Source organism: Lichenostomus cassidix, chromosome 2 (genome assembly GCF_008360975.1).
Source record: "Lichenostomus cassidix isolate B80296 chromosome 2, HeHo_3.0, whole genome shotgun sequence".
Taxonomy (NCBI): domain Eukaryota; kingdom Metazoa; phylum Chordata; class Aves; order Passeriformes; family Meliphagidae; genus Lichenostomus; species Lichenostomus cassidix.
The window spans coordinates 39,111,666-39,122,107 of record NC_139482.1 but is presented as its reverse complement, the minus strand read 5'-3'; positions in this window follow the sequence as shown (position 1 = coordinate 39,122,107).

Here is a 10,442-nt window from a genome sequence, read left to right as displayed (position 1 = left end):
AGCAAACCAGTATGTAAAAATGGTTCGCATTATCCTTAATTATGGTATTTAAAGTGCCCAACAGCCTTGTTTTAAAATGGAGCATGCCAATCACCATGTCACCAGCTTCTCTATTTTTTTGTGTGTTTTACTTCATTGAGCTATCATAGCTCACAGCATGGTGTGGTTTTTGGAAAATAGTTGAATGAGTTATTTATATGGGTGTTTGGGCCTAGTAGCCTAAAGGTTTTACAAATTTAAGAAATGTCTGGGAGAGCAGCTGCAAAAGGTTGAGCTGAAGGATGGGAAAAACATGTTCATAAAAAATAAGAACCCCAAACTTTTGCTTGTCCTTCCATTTAGCTATCTTGCAGATTTTGATCACACGGGTTAATTTTCATGTGTTTATTGCACCTATTCCACAGTCACCCCAACATGATCAATATGTGGTCTCACTGTTAAGTGCCGTAATTGATTGCTAATTACCTGCTGAAAAGCTTTTCCTTTCCCTATCCGAAATCATGTTGTCACAGAACACAAAAACCTCTGTATTTGCCCAACTTCCCACTGGCTTGATGAATCTCAACCTAGTTTGCTCTGCGGCTCTTGATTCGGAGTACACAGGTAGAGAGACCCAAGATAGACCCTACCAGGAAGAATCTGAGAGACCCTAGGAAAGAAAGGTGATGTCCAGGATCACCAGCTGGGAAGGACAGAGAAGGCTTGGGCTGAGAAAGGATTGTGACAGAGCATGTGGAAAAAGGAAGGTATGGAAATTTGAAATTCTAAGAACACACAGAAGTTTGAAATGCCATGAAAATTTGCCTTGTTTTAGTTGTTGAATTTTATATATTCTGTCCTCTCCCTGAGCTTGCATGGGTACTAATTAATTCTTGTATTAATTACAGTTTTGGTGGCACACTGGGCCCTCCTGTGCATATATGCTTCAGAGCTAACCAACCTGGAAACCATGGCTGAGGTTTGCTCCTTGCCTGATGAAGAAGTCTGATCTTGAAGGGGTCTATCTGGCCACTGTAGTGAGTGATGCAGGCAAACATAAAATGAAACATTCAATATTCTGTGTGTGGAATCCCATCCATTTTCACAACATCTGGAATGATTCCCCTGACTTTTCAGGGCTCTTTAGCCTAAATGCTCCGTGAAGTCTGTGTACAACTAACAGTTGCTACGTTTTTTCTGGAGCGAGAGGAGAATGTACATTTTTGCATCCATTTGTGTGGCTTCTGGGACTTTTTCTGCTTTTAACATTCTCTGGCAATGCCTCATCCTGAGTCTGCCTTTGGCGGCAGCGACTGCACTGAGGGGCCATGCAGGCAGAATAAATAACAAGGCAGTGCTGAGAGGTTTTCCTTGATACAAATTGCTGTAGGCTGGGAAGAGAGGGCATATTTTGTTAGCAGAAAAGAAAAGGCCCCCACAGCTGCTGCTGTAGGAAAGTGATCCATTATTGTCACTCTCTGTTCTGGGAAGGGGCAGAAGAACTTTTTGATTTTCTTTGGTTTCTGCTGTACAGTCTGCCACAGCAGCCAGCATTAGCAAAACCAGACCCGTGCTCATCTGTTCAAAATATCACTATTATTTCTGAATACTGATTACTCAGGCAGACTGCAAGGCAGAGCAGTGAGAGTTTCAAAAGCAGGGCAACAAATTGTTGTACTGAAGTGGCAATGACACGAAAAATGGAGGCAGGGTACAAGCAATCCACTTAAGGGACTTGGAAAAGCTGTAAAAAAAACGATTGTGGCTGAAAAAGAGCTGTTGAATGAAGAAATCTTTTAGTCAGCACTTGCTAGACCACATCTAGAGTACTTGTGTCCAGCTTTGCCCCCTGCAACACAAGAAAGGTACCAATACGCAGAGCAAGGTCAGCAGAGGACTTCCAAGATGATCAGGGCAGGAGCATTTGCCTTGTGAGGAGAGGCTGAGAGAGGTGGCCTTCATCCACCAGGAGATATGATGGCTTTGGAAGGATTGAACAGCAGATGCCTGATGAGCACAAGGAGGTCACTGAAAAGATGAAACCAAGCTGTTAATATTTGGGCATGACAGGTGTGCCACAGACAGTTGGATTCTCACTGCATTTAAGGAGAAGTTTTTCACTGCAGGGACAGTCAGGCAGCAAAGCATCCTGCCCAGGTAGGCTGTGTGTTTTCACTCTGGGAGGCTTTTCAAGACCCGGATGGATAAACCCTCAAGCAACCTGGTCTGAAGGCTACCTTGCTTTACACAGGGGCTCAAACCAGAGACCTTCTGACCCTTCCCAGCTGAGTTACTCTGTGATCCTGACTACCAACCTCTCCATCCCACTAAACGTAATGGCAGCTTGGCACAGCTCACTATACCTCAGCCACCACCCAAGAATAACAGCCACTACATGAGCTTCTAACCTCAAGAAAAAAAATGCTCAAGCCTCCAAGCTCCAGGATCCTTGCAATATTTTAATTTTCTTAAGAGAAAAACCTTGAAATGTTGATCTCAATATCCTCAGTAAAGTTACAGCAGTTCAGGGCTGTGGAGATCATGAAACAATAGTTTCAACACAGAAATGTTCCCTACTTGTATTATATTAATCCTGAAACCTCCAGCTCTCAAGCCCTTGGTCCTCTTAAGGGTGCTTTTCTAACAGTGTTAGAGAGGGGTAAACAGCAGCTACCGGTTAGAGCTTAGCATTGTAGAAAACACATGAAGGAAGGTAAAGAAATTACAAAAAGAAAGGTCTGTCAGGTTTAGCACAAGAAGGACTTTTTGAGTCAGTACAAACAACTGAAGTAATAAAAGACCATCTTTGCAAAGTGAAAATAGGACCATTCATAACTTCAATAGACAAAAAAGAGAAATTGACAATATATATTTATATTCCGTATTTGGAGAAAAGCAGGTGATAAGCCTATGCCATTTCAAATGTTTTCCAGTCCACCGGAAAGTAAGAAAAAATTCTACCATCTCTTTAAAAAGAATGTTTATAAATCATCAGACCTGGGTAACTTGCATCAAAATATAAAGCCAATTGCTTCAATCCTTTGGTGATGATACAGTAAAAAGGAAAAGTGTGTTATCAGGGGCAATCATCTTGCTATCCTGAGGTATGTCCCTTGAAAAATAAGAGAAAAATTAACAATATTTAATTAATAAAGATGTAAATAGAGGTAAAAGGTGTGAATATCACTTCATGACAGTCAATATGATGTTTTTAAAAAACAAATCTTATCAATACAGCCTGATTTTACTATGAATTTTGTGTTTGGCTGATAAACACAGTCATGTAGACATGAAAGATTTCTATGGTTTAATGTGTACTGTTTGCTGGCATAGGATAATCTGAGCTTTTCAAAAATGAGCAACTGCATGGCAAGGTTGCAAAAATAAGCAATTAGTGTCAATAAAGCTTGGATAAGATGAATTTAGAACTTGCTAAATGGCAGCTTGCAAAACTGTTGCTAACATGAAATTTCCTCTGAATGAGTATGTTTCTAGTAGCCTCCCATGGTGGTATGTACTAGAAACAGTGTTGACCAACCCGTTTCATCAGTGATCTGGAATGAAATGCAGCATTCCTGTTAATTAAAAAAAAATCTGTGACTATCACATATGCTGCTGGAATAGAAATTATAAGATCATGACAACTATACGAAATGGTGTAAGGAGTTTTAATGCAGGGAGTTTTAGTGTAAGGAGTGTAATCAAATAAAGATTTTTAATATGGCTGAGTTACACAGGCTGTAGACTGTGTCTGGAGAGCTGGGGAAGCAGCAATGCCGAGAAGAGTCTCAGAGTTGCCACAGTGCAGGCAGAGTCCCCCTGTGATGCTCTGGCAATACAAGCAAATGTAATGCCCAGCTACATAAACATGAGATAAACAAGTAGGAGTGGGGAAGTGATTTCACTGGAACTGAAATATTGCATGGAGTTCTGATGCAGGCATCTTGAAAAACATTTTGGAAAATGAAAATGTGCAGAGATGATTTGAAGCCTGATGAGTTTGAGAAAATGGTTTATTCGTAGAGGGTTTGATCTATTTATTGTGAAGTGGCTTTATAACAGCTGAAGTAGGAAAAAAATGGAAAGCAGGGCACAGTGAATACTTAATCTAGTGAGAAGACTTCAGCAAGAAACAAGAACAGGGGTTATCAGGCTCAAATTTTGGAAGCCAGAAATGGTTGTAGGACAAGAAGATGCACCATTTTTTTAACATTAGGGTATGAATCTTTGAAAGGATTTTTTAAAAAGATACGGTGTGTCTGCTTCTGGATCTTCATCTCTGTTAAGAAGAAAGTGCCTTGAAAAATAGGTTTTAGTCAGACAGAAGTCACTTGTTGTGGTAGAAGAAAATCTCCTTAAGCATAAAGTTGCTTAAACAGACAAGAGTCACTCTGAAATATTTCATCCTTTTACCACTTAGATCTGTTGGAGATGTCCTATGGATGGGCATGTGAAAGTAATTTTATGCTTGTGATTGTGGTTTTGGATTAAATGCCTATAGGGTTTGCCCCAAGCCATGGGGCTGTCTGTGCTCTTGCAACACTGGTCATACTAATCCTTTTTGTTGCATTCTGAATGGTTATCACAGTCTTCTTTTTCTGAAATGAGAAGAGTTGTCTGTGTCTGTCCCCTGGTTCCCTCCAGGCAGGGAAGAAACACCAGGAAAACATCCTGCTAACAGAACTTTGTTTTCTGAAATTTGTGGGTGAGAAACAATTTGTGAAAGAGGTGTGAGCAATTTCTTTTTCTCCCTGGAAGGATCCTGTTCCATATTATTGAGACTGGCCTTATTACAGCCATCTCCAGCTGGCAGGAAAGTTACGTATTTACTCAATAACAGCAAACATCAATGAAATGAGCCTTTAGAGCCCCTTACTGTGCTTGACTCACCTTTATTGATGCAGTGGGATGCAAACTGCATTTCCAATAGCAGTAGCTGATGGACCTCAGGACCAGATGGAGGAAACTGCCTGCGACTGGGGAGAGCAAATTTAAACCATTCCCAAGTGCCCCAAAATAACCTCTCAAGCAGTCATGGTTACAAGAGGGAAGGCAGAGCCAGCACTGCTACAGACATCACCAGCCAAAGTGCTCTTCTGGAGCAGCACTTCATCTGCCTGAACAGGGGTGGGAGTCACTCACCTAAATGTAGGGCACCTGCGCTGAGTGGTGACCAGGGGAGGTCAGTATTGAATGGGCACCAAAGTGTGATTCAGGCCGTCCTAAAATAGACATCTAAATTAAGGCTCCACAGAAGTGTCTTCTCTCTCTCTTGGCTGCACAGGGAGTTTTGTAAGTAGCTCAGCTACAGTCTGCTCTGCTGCAGATGTCTGCCTTCATTAACTTTTAGGGTCTTACGACCAACTCAATTTCTGCCACCTGTCAGCACTGGGAAATGGCCCTGATGGGCCACAGTCACACTTGTCGTGTACATGAAAAGGAGCAGATGTGATTTCATTGTGTTCCACATGCACAAAAAGCCCATTCACCCTGGCTGGTGAGCCCTTACTGCAAGCAGTGCAGGCTCCCATCATCCAGTCTTCGTTAGCAATTTTTGGACACCGCTTACAGATGAGTGGAAGTGGTTTCTAAGTTTTTTCCCTGCTCATTGCAAATGAGGATTGTTCCAACATTGATATCAAAAGGTGACAGGCTCATTCCATTTATCAGCTGAGAGCAAACAAAAAAAGGCCAGTTTGAACCTTACTCCAGAGACACATGGATAATGTACTGGTACAGTTTTTCTGTTTTCTGATTATTAACTACAATCTGAAGTTAAGGTGGGTATGTCACATTTCCAGATCCAAAGTGTCACCAGTGGCGTTATAAGAGGGCTGGAGGAGGAGCATTGGGCTGGGTCCTATTGCAGCTCAGTGCTAGGAGGTGAAAACAGCATTAGTGGAAAATTTGCACAGATCTCTGGAACTTCCTGTGTGCTCTGGGATGCACTACTGTTTTTGAAAGCTATAAAACTAGTCAGGTGACTTGAAAACGAAAAATATCCTCTGTGTCAGGGATGGACTGTGAAGCAGTATAACAAGAAGGAAAGATTAGTTCATTTAGGAATTTTACAAATTCCTGGCATTTGTAGGAGTTGGAGAGAATTTTACGTGTGTGAGACTATTTCTGTGCAAATGGAAGACTGTATTTACAATGTGGTGGAAAAGAGGAGGGGAATTTGCATAGACTAACATAGAAAAATCTGATACCAAAGAGAAGCCTCTGACTTGAAGATTTGCACAGTTCAAATAAATGAAAAACTTCCCTGTATGCCTCTTAAAATGTCAACAGTGCTTGAAATGGGCTAACAAACAAGTTGCCATGTAAAAAATGGCACTGTAGGTGACATCAGAAGCAACTCTTTGAGCAACTTCAAAAAAACCCAGACTGCCATGAAGTTTTACATGAAAGAGGACCTTAGATTCCTAATACACATGACACCTGGCTTAAAATAAATATTTTTATCATTCCAATATACATTGTCTGCCTTTCATTGTGGTTCTTGCTTTCACCTCTTGCCTAAGACCAAATAAAGAGTCAGTTGCAAATATTCTTTTTCTGTTCTCACATCACATAGGCCAGAAGATGCTGAGTGAGCACTCTGCTCAAAAACATCTTCGTCTTCAGTGACTAGGCACAGAAGATGTGTGATGGAAAGAACCCAAGGACATGCATTATTTCTGTAGTGAAATAAAGCCTGCAGAAATACTAGCAGAGGGAAGCATCCTGGTGGTGGTATCAAATAAATAGGGACAAATATGTATGACAAGCACAGTATGTCTCAACCCACACTTTGTAAAGTGAGACCCAGTCAGCAGGCAAAGGAGGGCAAACCAGCAGTGACGTGCAGGATCTGTTCCAGTGGAAGTGGATATTGGACTGGGCCTTGTTACATGCAAGCACAACAGATTAATCAAAACTGCACTGTTGTGAATGGTGGGAATTGCTAATGCAACCAAGGTGCATCACCTTCACCATTTGTGTTTATTCCCAAATGCATTTGCTGGAGCCAGGATGCTGCTTGTGCATCTGCAGTGCTGCTTCCCTTTATGCTGAAATTGTTTTACTCTGGGTTCCTGTTCCCAAAACCCTGCTCTGTAAGATTTTCTACTCTGCCATTTGCTCTCAGTGTTCTTCTCTCTCCTCCAAATTTTGCAGTATCACTGCTCTGACATCCCCAGTGTGATCATACCCGACATTATCCTGTTTTTTCTTCCTGACAGCTACTCACAGGAAATTCTCATATGAAGGAGGATTTGTGAAGAGACCGTCGGCTCTGTGTGTTGCCTCTGACTTGTTCCCTTTTTGCAGTTCCTGTCATAGCTCCTTGCTGCTCAGTCTCAGTTCACTGATGAGTCTAATCTGCTTCCCTCTGCTCCTTGACTGAAGGCACCTTCAGAGCTGTTGCTCAGTACATAGCAAGGAAGACAGCTCCATCTTCTTGCTCTCTTTGAGGTGGGCTCTTCATTTCTCAACCCAGCTTTGGACCGTGGGGTTTGGAAAGAACCGACTTCTCTGTCAATTTTCCCTCAGTCACCAAAGTCACCTGCTCTCATTTAGAAAATTTGTGTTCTCTACCTTGGTCAAATTCAGTAAATGCCTCTAACCTGACTTTAAATGTATGTGTCAATTCTCACTGAGGTAAGAGCAGGGATCAGGAGTCACCAACCTGCCCCCACATCTCTCTCTTTCCACCACAAGGCTTCATTAAGTCGCACATTTTTCTACTGACCTACCCCTTGTCTGTGGTTCCTATCAGGATAACTGGACTGTGTCCTCCATTTAAAACCAATTTGCTTCATCAAAGAGTTTGTTAGCATGAGTCAAATAAAACCCTTCAACACCTTCTTCAGACTATTTCTCATTGAAGACACCTCTTTTTTTCCTTCTACAAAGGAGATGCTACAAATACATTTTCACCTCCTAATACCACAGCCCTTGCTTGGCAATTGCTTCCTCAGAGTCTCTGGAATTTCCCAGTGTGGATGTGAGGGGCCAACCACACTCCTCAGGGTCATATGGCTCCCAGCCAAGGTGTACAAATTCCCCTCCCAGCTCTGCTAGAATGCTGATTCATTCATTACAGAGATCTTGGAGTTGAACAGCAAGGGGCAAAAAACTTTCTTAGTGAGGTGCTCTGTGAACTCATTTTTCCCTGCAACGAAGTGGAGAAGAGGCTGAAATGATTCTCACCACTCCTACTAGGGCTCACAGTTTAGCTGGACTTCATTTTTAGCTCTTTACCTCTTTTTTTGACCATTTATTATTTATCTCACATCTTGAGAGAGGTCACTCTTGCTCATCACTCTCTGAACTTTCAGGTGGTCAAAGACTTCAGCCCATACCTTTCCCTGCTTCGTTTAGGTACAGTCCAATAAGCCTGACTACTGCTGGCAGACTCCAAGTTTCATTTGCTAGAAAATAAGCCTAATGCCCATTATTTTATCCCCAAGGTACTTCAGGTTTCCAGACAGCTTTCAAATTTGAGATTAGGAGGCCTAAACAAGCCATTTGATTAATTACAAGAGGTGTTTTATACATCAGATTCCATTTTTCAGCCGCCAAGTAAGAGGAAAACCTCATCTGCCAAAAGAGTGCCTGTTTCCTCATGTGGCTACTTTGGAAGGGAGCAGGCTGCTCTCTCTTTGAAATTCCTGTTAACAAAAAGGAAAGGTTTCTGGCTAATTTGAGGAAACACTGAAGAATGAACAGCATGAGGTTACCACCCCCAATGTCCTTGCTGTGGTTCTTCACCTCTGCATCCTTGATGACCACCCAATGAACCAACATACCTTTCACATGTTGCTCTTAATTTCTCTTTATTCATTTTGTTGGAGGTTAACAAAACCCCATCAAACACAGCCAGAGATCATCTTCACTGGAGGGAGGTTGGGAAAGCCTGTCTGCTGCTTTCCATGAAGGCACACTCACCTGGAGCTACACCAGTGATTCCTAGGATCTGTGTTGTTCCCCTGCTGCCTCTGTAGTGGTGTCTCACCCCAAGGATGCTCAACCTACCAACATCAGTGGCAAGCTCAGCCTAACCAGGGCATTAGAAAGGGCATCATAGGAACCCCTCAGTGTCTGCCAGGTTTGTGTCAGAGATGCCAGGGCTCTTGTCTCTACCTCCTAGCATGGATCTTACTGACTCCTGCTAGTACTGACTTTGTGGGGCTGGGACACCCTTCCTTTCCATGCTATCTTTGCAGGTGCTGTCCATGTCTGCTGCCCTTCCTCCATCTCACCAGCAAAGATCCCCCTCTCTTAAGGTAACTCCAGCCCCAGACTGAGAGATACAGAAAGAGAAGAGGGAACTAGGCCTACAAAGGGTTTATCTGTGGCACCTCCCTAACAGCATCCTATTAATTTCAGTGACTTCTTGCAGCATTTCCCCATGGACAGAAGTTTTTAGTTGGTTTGTAAGAAGATAATTTTTTCACTAAGTGAAATTGGTCTTGCTACCAGAAGCAGAAGCAGTGGCAAATGACATCTGTTAATTCCCTGCTGAATTCCCAAGTGGTTAAAAGCTCTATGTGCAGAAGACAGCAGGGAAGGGGGAAGGGCAACTAAGCAATGCCACAAAAAATGAAAGCTATCTTGAAATGGAACATTAGAGTATAATTGAAAGCAGCTGCACTTTTTAGTTTAATGCCCATCCTAGATACAAAATGAAAACAGTAGCTACGATTGTAATGAAATAAAGGCTTAAAACAGTCCTAACTAAGAGTGACATCTCACATATCACAGACCTGGTCTTCTGCTGGCTTCTGGAGAAAGGAACAAGGGTCACTTGGCAAGTGCCTAGTGATGTCATATCTTGACATTTCTAAGAAAGCTTAGTAATATAAAGTTCAAGTTTAAGACCACAAAAGCCATGAAAAGGTGACTGAAAATGCTATGAATGACCAAAAGTTAGAAGTTGGAGATCTCAGAATAGATTAATGGTCTTTGCAGAATAGTGAGACATATATGTAGAAAATTCAAGTACCTGAAAATAAATTAAGTAAAAAAAAAATCTAAATCAAAGAAGAGATTCCATTAAAGCAGATTCTCCCCTCCACCACCCCACCCTGCTCTGCTGACAAAAATGTCTGAAACCCATGCACTGTAAAAAAGCTCTCTGTCCTCTAAAGCAAGGTAATAAGCTAGGCATGGAAGACTGTGGTAGTGAAGACACTGCATCCATATTTCAAGTGTTTTCATGACTGATGATGACAGATTCTTTCCTGGCTGTGAGTGGTATAAGAAGGAACTAATTTTCTTTGGCTTTTCTCAGGCATACAGAAAATAAGGCAATGAAGCATAGATAACATGGTTTGGCAAGTGATTTCTCAGAGTATTCAGTGGGACAGATCTTTAGCTTGCATATATCAGCTTAGCATCATTGCCTTTATATTAATTTAACATCTGCCCCAGTTTATTAATGGTTCTGTTGCTGTTATTTCTTAATGGACATTCATACA